Below are 21,990 nucleotides of genomic sequence, written 5' to 3' on the forward strand. Positions count from 1 at the left end.
AAAATCTATACACTGAGAACTACAGAAAACTTATGAAAGACATCGAAGAAGACACACACGAAAAGGAAAAATATTCCATGTTCCTGGATAGGAGGAAAAATATTGTTAAAATGCCAAAACTACCCAAAGCAATCTACATATTCAATGTGATCTCTATCAAAATAACACCAGCATTCTTCACAGAGCTAGAACAAACAATCCTAAAATTTGTATGGAATCAGAAAAGAATCCGAATAGCCAAATCCAAAGCTGGAGGCATCACAATCCCGACTTTAAGCTGTGTTACAAAGCTGTAATCATCAAGACAGTACGGTACTGGCACAAGAACAGACAGATCAGTGGAATGGAACAGAGAACCCAGAAATGGACCCACAAACGTATGGCCAACTAATCTTTGATAAAGGAGGAAAGAATATCCAATAGAAAAAAGACAGTCTCTTCAGCAAGTGATGGTGGGGAAACTGGAGAGTGACAAGCAGAAAAATGAACCTGGACCGCTTTCTTACACCACACACAAAAATGAACTCAAGGGGCGCCTGGGTGGCGCAGTCGGTTAAGCGTCCGACTTCGGCCAGGTCACGATCTCGCGGTCCGTGAGTTCGAGCCCCGCGTCGGGCTCTGGGCTGATGGCTCAGAGCCTGGAGCCTGTTTCCGATTCTGTGTCTCCCTCTCTCTCTGCCCCTCCCCTGTTCATGCTCTGTCTCTCTCTGTCCCAAAAATAAATGTTGAAAAAAATTAAAAAAAAAAAATGAACTCAAAATGGATGAAAGACCTAAATGTAAGACCATCAAAATCCTCGAGGAGAAAGCAGGCAAAAACCTCTTTAACCTTGGTTGCAGCAACTTCTTACTCAACACATCTCCAGAGGCAAGGGAAACAAAAGTAAAAATGAACCATTGGGACCTCATCAAAATAAAAAGCTTCTGCACAGAGAAGGAAACAACCAGCAAAACTAAAAGGCAACCAACAGAATAGGGGAAGATATTTGCAAATGACATATCAGATAGAAGGTTAGTATCCACAATCTATAGAGAACTTACCAAACTCAACACCCAAAAAACAATCTAGTGAAGAAATATGCAAAAGACATGCATAGATACTTCGCCAAAGAAGACATCCAGATGGCCAACCAACACATGAAAAAATGCTCAACATCACTCATCATCAGGGAAATACAAATCAAAACCACAATGAGATACCACCTCACACCTGTCAGAATGGCTAACATGAACAACTCAGGCAACAACAGATGTTGGCAAGGATGTGGAGAAAGAGGATCTCTTTTTCACTGCTGGTGGGAATGCAAACTGGTGCAGCCACTCTGGAAAACAGTATGGAGGTTCCTCAAAAAGTTAAAAATAGAACTACCTTATGACCCAGCAATTGCACTACTAGATATTTATCCAAGGGATACAGGTATGCTGTTTTGAAGGGGTACATGCACCCCATGTTTATAGCAGCATTATCAACAATAGCCAAAGTATGGAACGAGCTCAAATGTGCAGCAATGGATGAATGGATAAAGAAGATGTGGTACATATATATACAATGGAGTATTACTCGGCAATCAGAAAGAATGAAGTCTTGTCATTTGAACTAAGTGCATGGAACTAGAGGGTATTATGGTAAACGAAATTAGTTAGAGAAAGACAAATATCATATGACTTCACTCATATGAGGAATTTAAGAAACAAAACATATGAACATAGGGGAAGGGAAGCAAAAATAATACAACAGGAAGAGGGACAAAACATAAGGGGCTCTTAAATATGGAGAACAAACAGAGGGTTGCTGGAGGGGTTGTGGGAGGGCGATGGGCTAAATGGGTAAGGGGCATTAAGGAATCTACTCCTAAAATCATTGTTGTACTGTATGCTAACCAACTGGGATGTAAATTTAAAAATAAATTAATTAAAAAATAAAAACATTGGCTTTACATGATGCTGCTAAGAAAGGGACATGTTTCAGGAAGCAAGTGCCCATGTTCAAGGTGGATTTATGCATTTCCCTCACTTTGACTCAATCTATATTTGGAAGATACCATGACATTATTTTGGGTCTACCATGATTTTTGATGGCCATACACCTAGAGACTCTATTTATCTACTTTTAATTCTAGGCTAGGTTTGTTCCTTCTTTAATCTGTTCCATCTTGCTGTGAGTACAGAGTTGTGCTACTCTGGTTCAGAGAAAAACTGTAAAATATGGCATCTGATGGCGATTGTGATTAACTCCCAACACTCATTATACCTTGACAGTAATTGGTCTATGGATAAAGATGTTCATGTGACACATTTATGACCAATGAAGCATGAAGGAAAGTCACTGAGGTGGGAGTTAGTCTGAGGAAAGTCTTCCCACTCCCAAAAGAAAGTCACAGGAAGAGACTATCCTTCTCCTTCACCTACATGTTGTTCTCTCTGAATATATTCCTATAAGTGCTGAAGCCATCTTGCTATACAGGCTGAGGAGGAAACCTGCCAAAGAAAGAAGACTAAAAATGTAGAAAGAATATGGATCTTTAATATCCTGCTGATCCACTGATGACACCATTTTGGAGCCCCACACTAATTCTCATATTCCAATTATGAGATGATATATTTCTCTATTGTTTTCTTGCATTTGGAAGAGGATTATTCTTGATGAGGACAAAAGAATCTTAACTGATACATGATGAGGGGCCATTTCATCATGGGTCCTTTCATGATGAAGTCTATGGTTTCTAAGAGATGTCTTAATAGTAAAGCATCAGAGGAACAGTAGGTTTTCTTCATCCCCATTTATGGGATGTTATCAATTCCTAAAATTAATTTCTAATATGCCTGGGACCCATGTAGCTTTTTCCTATGATACCAACAGTTATATTCTTCTGAAAGTCAAAGTCTGAATCTTTAGATTTGAAATAAGGAAATGCTATCAAATGGAACTTTCAGGGAATACCCTAAAGAATTATACCTAAGCTCACTTGCTTCTGGTTTTGAAAATACCAGTCAGTATTTAAAAAAAGGAAGTCATGACATTTTATTAATAGATTAGTTCTCTAAGAGTTTTTGAATAAACTGAAGAATGGCTGTGAAAAAGAGAATTTAGATCAATTCCTTAGTGTCTAACACTTTCTGGATGCAGCTTCCCTTATATCTATCTCAGCTTGCTAGACCTCAGGGGAACCCTGCTGAAAACCTACTTACCAAAATAGAAATTAGGACATTCTAATCATCCTCAGGATCAAAATGAAAAAGAGGCAATGGTGGGAGATTGGGAGGCTTATGTTTTCATTTTTAGTTTCTAACTAACAGATCAGTTTGTTTTCTTTTTAATAGATACAATTATTGATAAAAATATAATTTTTCCTTTTTATGGGATACTTTATTACATTACTTAATAGAGCTTTAATGTCCTATATATGGCACTTACTATGTGACTCTTCTAGTAATTTGAAAAGTACACCATAAGATGTACATCTTGAGATGTTATATGGTACATCATATATCACATCATTGGAGTAAGAAAGCTGAATTCTCATAATTTTTCTATGTGATATGGGGCAAACCAGCTTCTGTGAATATCATTTCTCTCATTTCAAAAGAAATTGTTGTAAGGATCATATATGATATTGTAGGAATAAAAACATTTTCTAAGTTATATATACATAAAAGGAACTGTAACTCTAACACAATGGTAAGTTTGGCTGAAATACAAGAAGCTTGTTAATGCATAAAACAAATACATTGTTTTATAAAATAGAGCACTGTATAGGAAATAAGCAAAATACAGTAATCAGAAGTGATACACAGGAGGGAGCTATCGACTCAGTCTGAGGGATAGTAGGGAATTCCTCAAGAACTTAATGCCTGAGCTGGATTTGGAAGTCATCTTTCAGAGTTAACCTTTTCCTCATTTAGAGAATAGGATGCCATGTATAAAATCATGGAGATTGCAAAGAGCATGTTATTGTGCAGGAAACAAGTCAGAGTAGCCCAAATCTAGCAGTCCTAGGGGTTGTAGGTGGGGTGGGGATGGGGTTAGGGTTTAGTGTAGATTGTGATGAAGTGTGAACCTGAATGGGACCAAACCAGAGGGCGCATTATGTGTTGGTAAGGGATGTGGGTATACTCTGAAGACCTGATTCATCATCAGAATGACTAGGGGACTTTGGAAGGTATTATTATTGGCCTCATCCCAGACCTTCTGAATTGGAATCTTGGCTGGGGAATGGAGTGGGTGGTGAGACTCAGAGCTGCATCTCTACAACCCTGCTATCAGTTAGGTTTCAGAACCACTGACCTGGATGAAAGGAAGCCACTAGAGGAATGTGAGCAGGAAAATGACATGGTCAGATTTGCATTTTAAAAAATGACTTAAGCAGATATGTTAGGCATGGCAGGAGAGGAGTCCAACCCAGGGGATAGAATTCAGGGCATGACAAAAACCTGGGAGCCAGATAAGAGGATTGAGAGCAGCAAAGCAGCTGGCAGGAGGATGCTGAGTGGGCTGACAGAGGGGGTGTAGAGAGGAGGAGGAGATGAACTTAGTGGTACAATAGCCTGTGTAAAACAAGGAAAGCCCTGTGGCCAAGAAAAAGAATGTGACTTTTCCCTAGAAAGAGATGGGGGGGCCCTGGAGCATTTTGAGCAAGACAGTGACATGATCCATTGCTTGGAAACTGATTTTGACCTGACTGCAGGGAGTCTCATCAATGAGGGCACCTTAGCAAAGGGTTCTTGGCTCGAGGCAAATGTTTGTTTAGCACAGGGGCCCTTGGGCAGAGAGTTGGAATAGCTGGTTCTTGACATCTCTGTCAGAACTCCAGTTTCCAGAGCATGTTTAGCAATTCAGATGAATAAAGACAGGGAAAAAGGAAACAGGAAGGTCTGATTTACAGGAAATTATTAAAGAAAACCAAAGACAAATACTCCAGGGTAAGTAAAAGAAAGGAAAATCTCAATGCCAAAAAACCAGCCAGGTTTTCACTCGGAGAAAATGAATAATGTCCTATGATCGTAGTCAAACAAACAAAAGAACTCTGCTGTATGTGTTGATAATTGGTTGCAGTTAACTGTAAACCTTTGGATTTATTATATAAGCCCCAGTTTTAAGTATTCAGCATTGTGGCCACGTGCCCATCACTGTGTCCTGTTTTTGGGGGGAAATGTACTTACCATAATTCTAATCCCAGCTGTGTTTCTAGTTTTACTTGTCCTTGTGTAAATAATTTAAATCCCAAGTTTATTATAGTGAACAAAATTGGATTTGCAGTTAGATAGATCTCTTTTTTTAAATTAAAGTATCATTAACATACAGTGCTATATTTGTTTCAGGTGTACAATGTAGTGATTCAACAATCCTATACAACATACAATGCTCATCATGGTAAGTGTACTCTTAATCCCCTTCACCCGTTTCTCCCATCCCTCCGCACACCTCCCTTCTGGTAACCATTAGTTTGCTCTTCATAGTCAAGAGTCTGGGTTTTTTGTTTGTCACAAACATGGAAGGTTCATGAATTTTCATGTCATCCTTGTGCAGGGGCCGTGCCAATCTCTGTGTCGTTCCAATTTTAGCATTTGGCGTAGGTGCTGCCGAAGTGAGCACAACATATCTCTATTTTTGTCCCAAGTTCATTCAATGTCTTTTTAAACTTTTAAATCCTAATTTCCACTTCTATTTTATAAGGTTATTATGAGGGCCAAAGAAGGTAAGTTTAGGTAATATACCAGAACAGTACGAATATACCAGAATAGTGCCAGACCCATAGTAAGCCCTCTGTAAAAGCTGATTGCCCCATTTTCCAACTGCTTTTCCTCATCTTGAAGCTGGAGAGATAGGGGAGAAGAGCAGAAGTGGCAAGCATGTGGCCCCCAAGCTGCCATTTTCATTTCTTGCCTTCATGGCAAGAAATGGCATGATTCTATTTGATCATAGATGATCAAATCTTGCCATAGATCATGGAAAGATTCTATTTGATCGTAGCCTTCTTTGTTTTGAAACCAAAAGGAACCTCAAAATCCTCCCAACACAGAACCTTGAGCTGAAGCTACTAGCTGCATAGATGAGACATTTGAGATGAGACCAATTTGTTACCCCTGGCCTGGGTAATCTCTAAGGTTGTAGCTGAGACACCATGAGCCCACAAAAAATGGAACCCAATTTCCAAAATCATATAACTGACTGGAAAGCAAAATTTTTCAAAGCTGAGAAGATACAAGGATATTCTATAAGATACAGAATGGAATAGATTGCTGATGGAGGCTTTTAGGAAACCTGAGGGTTGGGATGATATTGGAATTGGTCTTTGTGGTAGACAGAATTAAGATCCCACAAAGTTGCTGGTCTCAATCCCTGGAATCTGTGAATGTACTACCTCACATGACAAAATGGACTTTGGGTTGTGATTTAAGGATCTTGAAGTGGGAAGATTGTTCTGGATTATCTGGGTGAAGCCACTATATTAACAAGGGTCTTTACAAGAGAGAGAAGGGTAGGTAGGCAGGAGGATCAGAGTCAGAGGAGGTGTAGGGAAGGAAGCAGGAGTGGGAGATACAGCCAGTCAAGCAATGCAAGCAGCTTCCAAAAGCTGGAAAAGGCAAGGAACCGACTCTGCCTCGAGCCTCCAGAAGGAACGCAGCCCTGCTGACACCTTGATTTTAGTCTTATAAGACCCATTTCCAGACTTCTGACTACTAGTACTATAAAATAATAAACGTTTGTTGTTGTAAGGCATTAAATTCATGGTCATTTGCTACAATAGCACTAGGAAACTAATACAGGCCTTTAAAGAAGGGCTTGGAGAGACAATAAAGAGGGATAATTTGGGTGAGTAGTAGATGATGAGCAGAGGCTTCAATGTGAGAATAAGCAAAGTATACAGTGGGAATCAGGGATCCTGACTGGTTTGAGGAGGGTGGATACGCTGTTGACGAGAAAGAACACAGGTCAGGTGTTAAGCCCTTGCACAGGTCTGATAGCCTGAATTTGAATCCTACTTCTGATGATTTCTAAGTAACCTTGGTTCAGTTACTTAACTTCTCTGGCATTACAATGTTATCTATAAATGTAAGAATAACAATATTGCCTATTTCATTGAGTTAATGAGATCGTAGATGTTAAAATGTCTAAAACTAAATAGTGCTCCATAATGGGAAGTGCTATTTTTTTATGAATAGAAGAAGACAAGGGTGAATTGCTACTTTATTAGGAAAAAACTCTGATTACTAGAGTGGAATTAGGAAACTTTACTTCCTAGACACTGGGTGACTATCAGAAGATCTTGAATAGGAAACTACCTTAAAAATACAAAAAGACTCCTGTGGTAAATTAACAAAGACAAAAGACAGGAAAACCATTCATGTAAAGGAAAGTTTGAAGGATAGATAGAGGTTGCTCTTCACAGAAATATAGGAAAAATTAGGCACATATTGCCTAAGCATGTTGGCTGACTCCAATGCCTTCTTATAGGAGTAGAATGTTATAGAAACATCCCTAGCCTGGTAGTCAAGAGAAAAAGGTTCTTACTCGGGCTGTGTCAGCCACTCATTACCACTTTGAATAAGCCGCTGATGTATATGGTTTTGGGTCCCCTCTGGTGAACTCAGTCTTCATGGCTCAGCATTTGCTGAGACTGTACTATTTCCAAGTAATACTTCTCTTGGGCTTATTTTTTCTGTGAACCTGAGGTCAAATGATTTATCTTCAGGAAACTGCAAGGATAAAAAAGCCCTCCTAAAAAGCAAATTAATTCTAATTGCTATGAATCTCAGTAACTATTTGAACCCTGCACTTACCAAATAATTAGATATTTTTACAAAGATGTGAAGAGTAGCTACAAGACATTCAAAAGGTATAAATCATGTAAAAATTGTGTTTTGTATGCAATTAGATTGCTTCTATCTATGCTAATCATCTCCTGTGTGGCATCTTTGGGACAGGGCCTTTGCCTCAAACAAGCCAGGGAAAGAGGACAGCTTTTCCCCCATATATTACTGTTCAACTAGGATTGTATAGCAATGTATCCAAACCATAAATGTATTTCATGGTCATGGATTATTAGTTCAACAGAATTATTCTTATCAAGGAGAAAATCTCTAATAAAAATTGCCAAATAACATGTAAAAAACAGCAAAATGTAAAAAAAAATACTTAGAATAGTTTTAAGTCAAAATATTTTCTAATAATAAGTGAGAACAGAATATTTCCTGCCTTTAGCCAGTAACACAGGGCCTAATCTACACTTTGGTACAGAGGGAGATGCTGACAGTAATTTGAAGAAAAGTGCTATAATCAATAGTCAAGTGTCAACAGTTAGGACACCCTTGATGCTAAACGAAGCTATTTAAACCCTTTATTTTTAGAAAAGTAAATAAATAATACAGCAATGGAAAGGGAAGTCTGTAGACATTCAGAGCTGTTATTTACATTGTCCAGGCATCAATGGATCCCCCAGCATTCTGAAACCACCTTGCTTTAGTATCTAAATAAAAAAAGCCCAGACCCCAATCTCATAAAATTTGAGAAGTCCAATGCTTTGCCAGGTGCCTGAGATTTCCTAGAGTAGGGAGGATGCAGTATTTACCACCCCAAGGATTGGTCCAGCTTCTAACTCAGTTTTGACCTCTCTCAGATGGACCCTGATACTCTGCCAAGATTCAAAGCTGCTCCAGATCTCAATTTGGTCTGCTTTGCTCCAAAACTTAAGCATACTGCTCCTCTCCCCCACTGCATTTTCTCCATATTAGCTACATAAGTGGTCTAAGCAAAGTTAATGGAAGATTGAGGGAAAGTAAAGCAGAATTACAGAACCGATCAGAAAACACCTTAAAAGTGAACATCAGCCTTCTGTGAGGCTAAAGTTTGCAGTCACCAAACTCTGGAGGCTATAGCTTCTCACTATGTTGCTGAGGCCTCGCTTTGCCCTCTCTCAGAAAACCTGTCTTCAAATCTCTTCTATGATGCCCAGAAACAGTGCTTCTATTTTCTTCATTCATAAAAGGGCAACTTAAAAGTCCCAGTATTTCATTGTACAAAGTGTTTTGACTCCTCTAAACAAATTTGCAAGAGCTGCCATTACATTGTAAACATGCCCAGGTAATGACTTGCCTCAAACTAAAGTGCCATCTAACTGAGGCTCCAGACTTAGCACAAAGCAAACAGCAGCACGGAGGTCAGGTATTTAGGACATGGCTCTAGGGTTAGGTGCATAGGCACGAGTTTACCTGGACTGTGTGCTGGGTGTGGGGGCTGGTGAGTAAGAAGCAGGAGGAGAGTGGATGTCAAAACTCTATTCTGTCTCTGAAGAGACACTGGAAATGCCAGGTCTTTTTTCTTGTTGCTGTTGCTTTCATTCTCCTCCTCCACCCCCTCTTCCCCTTCCACTCCTCCATCCTCCTCCTAGCCTTCCTTTCTTCTTTCTCTTCTTCCTTCTATTCCTCTTTTCTATCTCCTCTTCTTATATTAAGTTTGAGAAAATCAATCCTAAAATGGATAATTTATTTTACTAAAAAAAAATCCAGAATTTCTAACCTGTCTTCAAAACTCTCTGTAATAAGGCCCAGCCTGCCTCACTTCCCAATTAACCCCTTGTGTAGCCTGTGTTTTAGCAAAATGGAATCATTTACAGATCCCTGACCTGTCCCCACAGTGGAAGCCCTGCTCATTCTATTTATACCAGCAAAGGATTCTCCATGGTAAGATTCTCCAGGATCAACTGATTGATCGATCGATCTATCTATCTAGAGAGAGAGAGAGAGAGATGATTAGATAGATGAGAATTGGGTTCATGCCATTATGGAGGATGAGAAGTACCAAGATCTGCCTCTGCAAACTGGAGACCTGGGAAAGATGGTGGTATAATTCAGTCTGAGTATGAAAGCCTCAGAGAACCAGAAGAGCTTATGACATAAATTCCATTTGGAGGGCAGGAAAAAAGGAGATAGATTTCCTGGTTCAATTGGTAAGGCGGGGGGGGGGGGGGGTAAAAGAGATAAAACCCTCTTTCTCCACTCGTTTTGTTCTATTCAGACCCTCAATTTTTAGGATAGGGCCCATCCATCACCCATGTTGGGGAGGGCAATCTACTTTACCCAATCCACCAGTTCAAATGCTAATATCATCCAGAAACACCCTCACAGGTACACCCATAAACAATGTTTAATCTGGGCACCTATAGCCACTCTGGTTGATACTTAATCATCATAACACCAACTCCATAGTTTAAAACCCAGCCCACTCTTGAAGGTTTGGTTTAACATTGTATTTGTCATTACTCAAGTGTAGATAATATTCCTACCCTGACCACCTTTCAGACTCCCATGAGGCTCTGCCTCCAAAATACGATGTGAATACCTTTAATCTGCTTTCCAATTCTGCTACTTTGAGTCAGATTATGGAATCAGAAAGAGCTTATTTGAATTCTGGCCCTGCTTCTTCTTAGTATATATGTATGTATGTATGTATGTATTTTACCTTTGGCAGACTATTTTAGCACTTTGTGCCTCATTTTGTTCATCTGTAAATAGGAATAAAATAATACCTCAAGAATTGTTGCAGGGATAAAATAAAAGAATGTACATACGTTCCTTAGCACAGTACCTGGCACACACAAAAAAAAGCTTCATAAGCATTAGCTATGCAGCACTATTTCCTAACATTTGAATAAGGCTCCATGGTTTAAAAACACACTTTTGGGGGCACCTAGATGGCTCAGTCAGTTAAGCATCCGACTTCGGCTCAGGTCATGTTCTCATGGTTTGTGAGTTCGAGCTCCGTGTCAGGCTCTGTGCTGACAGCTCTGAGCCTGGAGACTGCTTTGGATTCTGTGTCCCCTTCTCTCTATTCCCCTCCCCCGCTCACTCTCTGTCTCCCTCTCTCTCAAAAATAGGTAAACATTAAAAACAAAAACAAACAAAAATTCCAAAAACACTCTGCTGCATTGGTTAGCCCAAATACCCTATGAAATATGTAGAGCAAATTTGTATGCATATTTTACATATTTTATTTAGAGAAATAGGGTTTTAAAGAAAATGAGCAACTTTAACTGGATTATAGCAAAAATTAAAGGCCAAGCCGACTGTCACCTTCATCTATTTTTGACCCTGCATTCAGTTACCAATAAACTGCATTCGCCTGAGCAGGACCTTTGTTCTTTAAGGAGCCTCTGTTACAGAAATGTTCTAGAAATAGCAAGTGTGGGCTGCATGGACCCCTTTGCCACTCTTCAGGAGACTAAAATAGGGGTGGGAGGAAGAAAGAAAGGTTTCATCTTGGGTTGTAAATTCCCCAGGGGAGAAATAATTGAAGAACCGTTTATGATAGAAAACTATAATTAGGAGTAATGGGATGAAATTAAGGAGAGGGAAACAACAAGTTTATAATAAGGTTCCAGTATGAGGTATTCAAATTTAATTGTGTTTTTTAAGTAATGTCAGACTCCCAGATGCTGTAGCGATGAAGACTGTATACAAATGGGTACATAAATAAATGACTTTATAATCCACACAATCAAATTGGTGTGCCTTATAAACCAAGAGCCATTTTGCAATTGCACATTTAGAATTGGCACAGCTATATGCAAAAAGGAAAAAAAAATCTTTTATTGGGCTGAGAATTTGATTGTTTCCTATGTCTTATAACCTTACAACTTACTAAGAGGAGCAGAGAAATCCCTCCTCCTTTACAAAAAACCAAACCAAACCAAACAAAAAAAACAACCCACACTCTTTGGCTTATTAGATTTGCATATGTTGTGATCCATTTTTGAGTTGAAGCATCACACACTAGGTTAATTTATCCAAAAGAATGTTACAATCAACCACTTCAATTGCACTGTTCTGATCCTCAGAGACCATAGGAGTGAAGGGGAAAAATATTCATACTAATTTTTACATCTCCCACCTTGCTATAGAGACACAGTTAATAAAGTCATTCAGAACTAGTGCTACAGGAAATGTGGGAACTTGAAGAGTTTGCCCTGCTTTTCTGTTATTGGCTTCTCTGTGGAATCAAATTATTTGGAGTTCTTTGCTTTAAGGTCATTATTTTTCATTAGACAAGCTGCTGCTGTTATCCAAAAGTTAATAGCGGGAATATGTCTGGCTGACACAACAAATACAGCCATAGTTCCACAGTTATTAATGCCAGTAACAATTTAGGATACAATAAATGACTTTGGGCTGTGGCATTTACTACTCAGACAATGGCAGGAACTTGTTGCTGATCTGTCTTCTGAAAAGAGAACACACACACAGGCTCATGAATGCATATGCTGAACCCATAATAGCCACTTGCTGATGGCTACCCAAATACATCATGGCAACTAAATGGAATTTTATAAGTATAGGGTGTCAAAGTGTGACTCACGATAGAAGAAGAGAAATTATGATACAAAGCATGAGTCTGGGAATTTGGAGGGCTTAAGGCAGCATTGACAATCCTATTACATTCCTCCAGATGGTAAGGACATACATAAAGACCTCACTAAAATGTTTGCAGAATTCTTTCTGCCTGAATATTTCCGGTGGGAAATGTGTGACTGGTCGGTCACTGGTTCTAATGCTAACGCGGGTTGACTCTAGGCTAGCCCTGGCCCCATATACAGTAACAGGATTTTACTTTTCTTAGAGATTTATGAGATGCATTGGTATGGTAAACTCTCCATGGAGCTCTATAATACATGGACACAACATTTTTCAAGGTTATTTGTGCACTGAATTCTTTCTGTTTGAATTACTAATTAACATTTTGCATACCAGCATTTAATGAATATTAGTTCGGAAACAAGGTCTTAATCCCCCTGTCTCTTTATATACATGGACACACATGGGGAATTGTCATGATTCAGTAGAAACAAGGCTGCTCCCCATAACTCTCCTACTGATGAAATTCAAATGCTCAAATGGTTGGAGAACTATAGCTACCTAAGAACCTTTCTGCTTTGCATTCTTCCTCTGAACTCCCAGTCTGGAGAGTTTGCTAAACTTACTTGGGTTTGTTGGGTTTCTCTTCTTGTTCTGTCCCAGAAAAACTTCTATTATTCAATTAATTTCCAAACTTCACAATCATTGGAACACTTTTTCTCCTCAAGAGCCCCCCCACACACATTATCATTTCAAAAGGGCAACTAATACGACAGATACAAAGCTTCTTGAAAGAAGCAGTCATTGCTGTATTACTGAAGTCTAACTCAGTGCCTGTCACAAGGTCATGGTTTACTGATTGTGACTCATTAAATGAAAACCACCAGGGCTTTTGACAAATTCCTTAAGTTGGCTAGAATAGGATCTACAGACATTCTGACCAATGTTTTCAAGGCTTATCTCTGTTCTTCCAATTCCTAATTTGTGGGGGGTAAGCTTAGGAATCCCCTGGATTTACACCAATGGGTTAACAAGGCATAAAGAAATACAAAGTTATAAAATGCTCACACCCAAGTTTGGGTAAACCAGATTGGCATTCCAAGAATTGGGGGGGGGCGCAAAGACACCCCGAGAATAGGGAAACACAAAGGTGCCAGGATTAGGAAGATGCAAAGGCACCCCAAAATAGAGAGGGGGTGCAGAGCCCCCAAAGTAGAGAGGGAGAGGCAAAGGCCTAAAATAGAAACGGTGCAAAGGTGCCCAGTACATAGATATGTGAAATAAAGAAGATCATATATTCAGGGTGAAAGCACCCCACATTTAGTACTATAGCAGAAAGCTGCTTTCATAGGAGAATAGGACCAGGTTAGGTAAACTGGTGAATTGGGCTATGGACCACTGGGCTGCAGAAAAAGCAGCCCTGAGCGGAGATGGTTAACAAAAGAAAAGGTGTCTTGTTAACACTGAGGTTATTCCCCCTATCTGTCTCATCCCCTAGGCTGGCAAAGATAAACAGGCACGGCGCCTCCTGTCTGCTGTTAACAACCATCTACCCATCTGCCTGGCACCTGGATTTTGTTTTATATTGACCCAAACCCCAAACACTGTATATCTTTAAAAAAACCCTTTTCCCTCACATCCACAAGTTAATGTTCAGTTTCATTGTCTCTTTGTACATGCCCATCACGTTTGTAAGCCTCTGATCTGAATAAAAATGGGGCAAGGACCCTTATTTGGGGCTCTTGTCTTTTTCCCAAACATTAGCCATCTCTCGCTTTAATCCTGCATCTGTCCACTCTTTTGCTGGCCAAAAGAGAACTTTAGACCTAGAGTACGACACTAATTGCTTCCTGCTCACCATCAATAAGCATTTATTCAGCAACCACATAAACAGAGAAGTGCTTCACAGGGCAAGTTTAATTGACTTATTCCCTGCCCTTTGAGAGCAGGCAGTCTCAATTTCTTTTCCTCATAAGAGTACATAACTTAATTTAGTTACTAAAATGTGACAAATTGCTATCATAGGTTATATACCTTTTCATATTCAGTAATTTGTCTTTCTCCCACCCTGTCGGGTTCCCAGAGAGATCAGCACTTATTCGATTCTGACTAAATATATCCATAAACCAGATTGTTCAAAGCGCGGATTAGCTGCTTTCATTTTCTGGTTAAGTAAAGGTTGCACTCCAATATCCTGGCCTCCTTCCTTTGAGACTGGATGGCTTCCTGAGTCATCATCCTACTGCATGAGCTCTGTGCTGTGTTAGAGATGGGGAATCATGACTCATAGGAGGTCAGGGGTGAGAGGATCTTAGGAATCGTCTAGGACTTGCTGTAATATTAATGGTAACACTCTCACTACCTTTGCATAAGCTTGTTAAATTGAGAAGTATATTCTCATCAATTCAACTAGCCTGTGAGACTGGCAGAAAATAAACACAGGGAAACAGTGATTTGTTCAAGATCACATAACACCAGGATTTGGCACAGATCTTTTGCCTCTGAGTCTAGCAGAATTTTTTTTCTCTATTGTCTGAAGAGGAAGAAGATGGAGAGGAAAAGGGGAGGGAGGACTTAAGAGGAGGAAAGATAAAAGAGAAGTTCTTGACTCGAAGTGTGTGCTTAACAAATATTTTTGAATGAATGATAATAATTTTTATATGTATATAAACTCTTTGTGCTTTAGTTTCCTCCTATTTAAAATGGATAATATTCTCTCCCACATGTTGTTGTGAAGATAAAGTGAATTGATACCCCAAAATTAACATATGTGTATGTGGGCATATATACATACATATCTTATAATAGTGCTCAGTGTATAGAAAGTACTTAGATAATATCAATCATTATTAAATGCATAGAACTATGCAAGTTACAAAAATTTTGAAAATATTATAATTAATCTTCAAAGTAACTCTTTGAAATCTGTGATTATATCTTCATTTTATAGATCAGCAAACCAAAACACGAAGAGTTCAAGTGACAGTATCCAGGCGGTGATACCTGGGTATGTGCCCACCCCACAGATACCTCCTTCAACTAGTCACAAATGAAAGTGAAGATCTTACAGCATAAATGGATGTGTCCACGATCACACAGTTGATCTAGGTGTAGGATGCTAGGCTACATGTGTGATGAACCCAGGATACACCCTGGATATTGCAAACATCCTGTCTCTATCCTAACTGTCAGCATGCTATCTTGAAATGTGTCTCTTTCTCTTGATGAGAATAGTTCAGAAAGAAAAAAATAATAATAATTCGCTAAGCAAATGATCTAGTTAATTGAGGTCTAGCTAAGATTTTACTCTCTATACCTTCATACTAGAACATTCTATAAACACTGACTACAAGGTAGAGAGATACACTGGGAAGGAACAGGTTAACCAGCCTGAATCTTCACTGCATTTGTAACTCAATCATTGGTTAAAAACAGGGAGCTCCCTCACCTCTAATCTTGACCTTTGTTTGTTTTTCCTTTTTCCCCTCTGTTTTGTTACTTACAAAAATACAAATATACCTTCTCAAGTCAATTAGATCACCACCCAAGCTAATTCTCACCAAGAGGGAACACAAAGAAGCTAGCTGAAGCACAAGCTTCAATTAGGCCACAGCAGATGACATATCTCCTGCACATTTTGTCTTGGATGGATTGATCAGGCGTGCTATGCTGAGTATTGTCTCATTTCCTTTAGGTAGGAAAGCACTTCCCAGAGATTACCTGGCAGTCTGCTCATTGGTTAAGATCTTCACTAAATCAGCCATAGTGTGATCACAGTGTCATTACTGGAAATTAGAAAGGACTGACATAAATGTTGACCCCACTGTTTACTTGCTACATCTTTCTCCCTTGAAGAAGTCACCTTAAAGCTTTTGAGTCTCAGTTTCCCTATCCAGAAACTGGGATAATAATATTTACCTCTGGGGTTGGCTGGATAATGAGAAAAAAAAAAAACTCATGCATTAATTATACTTCATCAGTCTAAAATCCTGTTATTCACAGTTATCATGTGAATAGGTATTGAGAGTGGAATTACTGTTTTTGATTGTAAGGTATTTGGCATAAGTTAAATCTAGTTCCTCACTTTTAAAATCCTCAGAGAATGAACTACCCTAATGAACGATGCTGCCAAAGGCCAGTGACTTCTGTCTCAAGGTCTGAGAGGAGCGGTGTGTTAAAGGATTTAGGGAGACTCCATTTAACCTTGCAATAAGATGAAAACCAAGCTCTCCCAAGTTGGTTCTTAGCCTTGTCAACATCTCTGCCTTTGTCTCTCTGTTAATTTTGTCCTGCTGGCCTGGACTAATACTACAAGGCATTTAGCTGTGTTAATTAAAAATACCAGCCAAGCAAGATGCGTAAGGATGTTTCTGCCAAAGGAAGTCTCCAGTTTTAAACAGCCAGATTGATTTAAGAGTTTTTAACCAACTGCTCTATAAATTTACTAGCCAACAGCTTGGTGTTGTGGAACAATAAGTGGGGATTGGAAGCCCAGTGGTTTGCAGGCTGTCTGTCATATGAAGGAGCCACAGAGAAAAGAGTGAGAATAAATCCTATCCTCAGGGAAGTGGGAGATAGTCTGGAAGAAGACTATTGGACAATGAAGGGGAATTAAGAATGTTACTTCAGATCCAGGTATAGAACAATTAGCTGCTGTAACTTAACAGTGGTGAGAACTTTGGAAGGTACTGGAGCAGTACTAAGTAGATTGCAAAGTTTCAGTGGATGAGGCTAGCTGTTGGATACATAGAAATGAGGATGCTGCTTGGCAGTAAGAGTGTTTGCTTATAAAAGTTAGGTTTATGAGCTATTGGAAAAAAGAATAAAAGACCCTGTGGTTTTTGATCTGGAGGAAACAAACCACTTCAATGACCACCAGAGCAATTGGTCAGTCCGTACAGTGCCCCATGGTCCAGATGGTGGGCCATGGTGAGAGTGTCAACCATGACCAAGGCACATGCCGAGGTTTTGGGAAGCAGATGGTAACTTTGTGGCTCCAAACAATCTGTCCATAGCAAAACAATATCCAATAAGTGGATGACAAGGAACCAGAATCTAGTCTCTTTCCCCCTGACCCCCTAGTGGGGTAACTTTAGGCACTGTGTCAGGGTCTCAGCAGAGCTAGACTGGATTTAAAGATGCCTGTAAATGTTCTGAAACATATTGAGATTTTCTCTTTGTGTCTTAGAATCGTAATCTAGATTTTGCCTACTTTTTCAACACTTGAAATGAAGACATGTAGTTTGACACTAATATATTGATCAGCCTTTATTGGGCACCAGAAGCACCTAGAAAGTTCATTAAAATACATACACCCAGGTCTTAATACAGAATTATTGAATGAAAATGCCAGGAGCGGAGCCAAGTGTATGTATGTTTAAGAAGCACCAGAGGTGATTTTGATATTTACCCAAGGTTGAGAAGCATGGTACTTATAGGTATTACTCTTTACACAATGATGTGAGGAGAATGCAGTGCAGCACGTCCACATGTCCTTGCATTTCAAGCGTCCTAGCTTTAACACTGATTACTTAAGGGACTTGGGCCAATTACTTAAGCTTTTTAAATCCTCAGATTCCTCAGATGAAAGTGGGGGCAATGATAGTAACTCCACATAACACTGATATAAAGATTATTAAATGAGTTTACATATGTTGAAACTATTTGCTAATACAGTATTAGTCCTTTGTTCTCTCTAGGGCACAGTCACAATGCAAATATCTGTGAGAGATGTGAAATGTTAAAAAGAGGCACAATACAATAGCGGAAAGAATAAAGGCAGACTCTGGATCCAAGTTCCCACTCTACTACTCTCTCTTCTTAGGTAAGAAATTAAAATGCCGGCCGTTAGTTCTTCATTGGTAAATTGGTCTCATAAACTAAAAAGTGATCCAAATCTTGTCTGATTTTGAATGTCCCAACCTAAGAATGCTTTCACATTTCTAAAGCATTGCTAAAAAAAAGAAAAATACAAAGAAATAAATTATGTGACAGACTACATATGGCCTGCAAAGCCTAATATATTTGCTGTGTTTTTATATATATCTGTGTTTTTAAAGAAAACATTTGCTGATCCCTGGTCATAGTGGTGCATTTTTTCAAGCTTTAATATGCAGGTAAATCATCTGGAGATTTCTTAAAGATGCAGGCTCTTATTTAGTAAGTCTGGGGTTGCATCCGGGAGTCTGCATTTTTAACAAGCTAGTAGGTGATGCTGATGCTACTTACTCAGGGCCACATGTTGAGTAGCAAGGGTCTGGTTAATCTGAATTAATTGGTATGTGGTAGGCCTGGACTTTTCTTATGTTTACAAAGCTTACCAGGTGATGATAACATGATTATAATGTGCAGCCGGGGCCTAGAGCCACTGGTTTTAGGATCATGTGAGCAAAATTCGTCCAATTAGCTATCATCTTAGAAAACAGAATAAAGTTTCTGGAAATGTGATTCAAGACAGGTGAGTTCTCCTGGTAGCAAGAAAGACAGTGGCAGATAAAAGGAAGAGGTTTGACTATTAATAGCCTGTGCATAAAATGCCACTGTTTAGTTTCTGAATTTTTATGGGCCAGAAATTTTGTCTGGTTCCTTATCTGTTTCTTTTTTTTAAAGTTATTTTATTTTATTTATTTTGAGAGAGATACAGAATGAGCAGGGGAGGAGCAGAGAGAGAGGCAGAGACAGAATCCCAAGCAGGCTCCACACTGTCAGCACAGAGCCTGACACAGGGCTCAAACTCGAGAACTGGGAGATCATGACCTGAGACGAGATCAACAGTCCGAGGCTTAACCAACTGAGCCACCCAGGCACTCCTCCTTATTTTAACAGCCTTGGTTCTTGTTTTCCTCCTCCTGCAACCTCTTTCTCTTCTTCCTCCTCCTTCTCCTTTTCCTCTTCCTTTTCCTCCTCCTCTTCCTCTTCCACCTCCTTCTCATCCTTCTTCTTCCTCTTCCTCCTCTTGCTATGGTGTCTGCATGTGTTTTTTTGCATTGTCTGACCATGCTGAACTTGACTTCTCACTCACTTAAATTGAACAACGATCAGCCCCACTTCTGTTGGACTTAATTCATGGCCCTGACCCCAAATTGAAAATGTATATTGATAGAATCTTAAGTGTAATAGCTGGAAAAGAATTCTGAAGATGATAGGTTAGTAGTAAGATGCAAAACAATCTTTACTCCCATTTCTATCTTGCCTTCCCACTCTCCCTCTCCTACAGGCACACAGCATTAAGACATAAAACAAACTAATATAATTAGCATTTAACTGTATGAACTGAAGGATTATTATGCCTCTAATATCCATCAAATAAATGAAAATATTGACAGTGAAAATAAAAACCCACCTTCTGCTTCAGTACACAAGAGAAAAGAAAAAAAAAGGATAGCTCTGATGCATAACATATTTATATCTTTGCCAAAGTTTTTCAAGTGTAAGTTGCCACAGTAGGTGAAAACTATTTGGATCTGCTGACAGTTTTACAGAAGTGGGACTATTCTGGAGTTTGGTAATATTAGGCATTTACTTTTACGGCCCTTTGATTGGCCAAGTTAAGGCTGACATGAAACTTAATGTCACCAGTCTAAGAAGTTGGAAATAGTGGTAAAGATCAGAGAAACAGAGCCATAAACATTCACTGTGGTGAGCAGAAAGGAACATAATATAATAGAGATCAGCCTTGGGCAGCAAAAAGGGAGATGCCAGGGTGTTAGCAAGAAGAGAAAACATTTCATTTCGAGCCCCAACCCTCAGAGCCATGTTTGACTCAACCACTGTCAGCTGAGGCCAGTAACCAGTGCACAGTTGGAGACAGTGGGATTGTGAAGCAAACAGATCAGAGGCCCAGGCCTCCTAAAGCCAGCTTCTAATTTATGGCCAGCAAACACTTTATTTTATGTATGTGTTAATTTATACATGCCACAAACCATGTTGAAACTCCAGAAAATGTTTATCATTGGCCATAGATTGTCTTTTGTCATCATGAGACAAAGATGATGGCATCTGTCTACTTCCTGAAAGGTTATGTTTGTAAATAAAGTGATGGTCCCAGCCCATGTATAGGGTACTCAAAGGCCATTCCAAAGTAACCCTGAACCATTCGCATGCTTTGAAATGGGTCTATTGTCAACACAAATGTAATGTGATGTTTTGTCAACAAAGATGTGATGCATGACTTATAAGTTAAAAAAAAAGAAGAAAAAAACAGTAAATCTCCCCAAACTAAGTTTGAGATATTTGGGTTTAGAGAATTTAACTTACGGTTTAGAAAAGAAAAAAAAATCAGAATGGATTTTGGAAAGCTCTGGTGTTTTTGTTGTTTTGTTCTTTTCTTTTTTTGCTTTTAATCTTGATAACGGAATCAGCAAAAATCAAATTTTGAGTACTCCTAAATTTGGCTTCATAGTTGGACAGGAGTCACTGATCATTTTTTTTTAAGTTTATTTATTTTGAGAGAGAGAGAACAAGCAGGTGAGGAGCAGACAGAAGGAGAGATAGAATCCTAAGCAGGCTTCACACTGTCAACACAGAGCCCAATGCGAGGCTCAGACTCGTGAACTGTGAGATCATGACCTGAGCCAAGATCAAGAGTTGGTCACTTAACCACCTAAGCCACCAGGCGACCCTGATCATTTTTTAGTTAAGTGTGTGCACATTTGTAAAAAAAAGACAGTGAGTACATATGTTTGTGCTGTGTCCAAAGTTAAAATGTGCCTTTAGTGAATCATAAGGGATCGGAGAAGTTATATGCACTTTTCAGGGGCACAATAAGCAGAATCAGACCATTAACTAAGAAAAAACTCCACTTATAGGGGCGACTGAGTGGCTCAGTCAGTTAAGCATCTGACTTGGGCTCAGGTCATGATCTCTCTTGGTTTGTGATCTCTCTCCCTTGGTTTGTGAGTTTGAGCTCCGCATCAGGCTCTGTGCTAACAGCTCAGAGCCTGGAGGCTGCTTTGGATTCTATGTCTCCCTCTCTCTCTCTGCCCCTCCCCTGTTTGCACTCTCTCTCTCTCTCTCTAAAAAAAAATAAATAAACATTCAAAATACTTAATTTTTTTTTTATTTTACATTTATTTATTTTTGAGAGACAGAGCATGAGCAGGGGAGGGGCAAAGAGAGAGGGAGACACAGAATCTGAAGCAGGCTCCAGGCTCTGAGATGTCAGCAGAGAGCCCAACACGGGGCTCAAACCCACAAACCATGAGATCATGACCTGAGCCAAAGTTGGACGCTTAACAGACTGAGACACCCAGGTGCCCCAAAAATATTTTTTAAAGAAAGATAAAAAAAAACTCCACTTATGAAAATTACAGAGAACTGAGAATACACACTGTCCCTTCCCATGAAATCTTTCATATGGAATCTTTGTGAACTTTAATATGGGAACATGACATGTTCCTCATTGTACTATGCTGAAATTTAAAATGGATTTCCCTGTTTCCTGGCTTGAAAAACACATCTCATTTTAAGCAACTTTAATTGAATATAGCATATACCCTTATTGGGCTCTGCCTGGCTATGACCAGAGTGAAATTTGGGGAAGGCAGTGGGTCCTGATCAATATCCGTGGAGGTGCCTCTTCCACATTCAGGAAGTCTACTGGCCAATGAACCTAGCTGCCTGGATAACAACTCCAATCAGCAGG

General features: G+C 39.4%; 1 pseudogene; it reads right to left on the minus strand.

The window, feature by feature from the left end:
- Window positions 1-5,482: 5,482 nt before the first annotated feature.
- Window positions 5,483-5,581, minus strand: LOC111556792 (annotated as a pseudogene).
- Window positions 5,582-21,990: the final 16,409 nt, after the last annotated feature.

Source organism: Felis catus, chromosome D1, assembly GCF_018350175.1.
Source record: "Felis catus isolate Fca126 chromosome D1, F.catus_Fca126_mat1.0, whole genome shotgun sequence".
In the NCBI taxonomy this organism is placed as follows: Eukaryota; Metazoa; Chordata; class Mammalia; order Carnivora; family Felidae; genus Felis; species Felis catus.